This window comes from Mus caroli, unplaced genomic scaffold (assembly GCF_900094665.2).
Source record: "Mus caroli unplaced genomic scaffold, CAROLI_EIJ_v1.1 scaffold_15207_1, whole genome shotgun sequence".
In the NCBI taxonomy this organism is placed as follows: Eukaryota; Metazoa; Chordata; class Mammalia; order Rodentia; family Muridae; genus Mus; species Mus caroli.
The window spans coordinates 25,875-26,213 of record NW_018390678.1 but is presented as its reverse complement, the minus strand read 5'-3'; positions in this window follow the sequence as shown (position 1 = coordinate 26,213).

Below are 339 nucleotides of genomic sequence, written 5' to 3'. Positions count from 1 at the left end.
ACATCCAGTTACTTCTAGTTCTTATGCATTGGTAAAATGGAAGGACCCACTGACTAATGAATAGAAGGGTCCAGATCTGGTTCTAATCTGGGGAAGGGGCTCGGTTTGTGTTTTTTCATGAGATGAAGCACAGTGTCTGCCAGAGAAATTAATTCGTCAGATGAACACAGATTCTGAATCTTCTTATAAGTATCACCTTGAGGACTAAAATTCCTCTTTTGCTTAAAATTCAGCTGGAAACTGAAGCTCCCAGAAAAGCTGTTTTCCTGCTACTCTCTGAGCCAGCTCCTGGACAGGAGGCTGGAGACTAGCCTTAGCTTTACAATTTGCAACTGAATA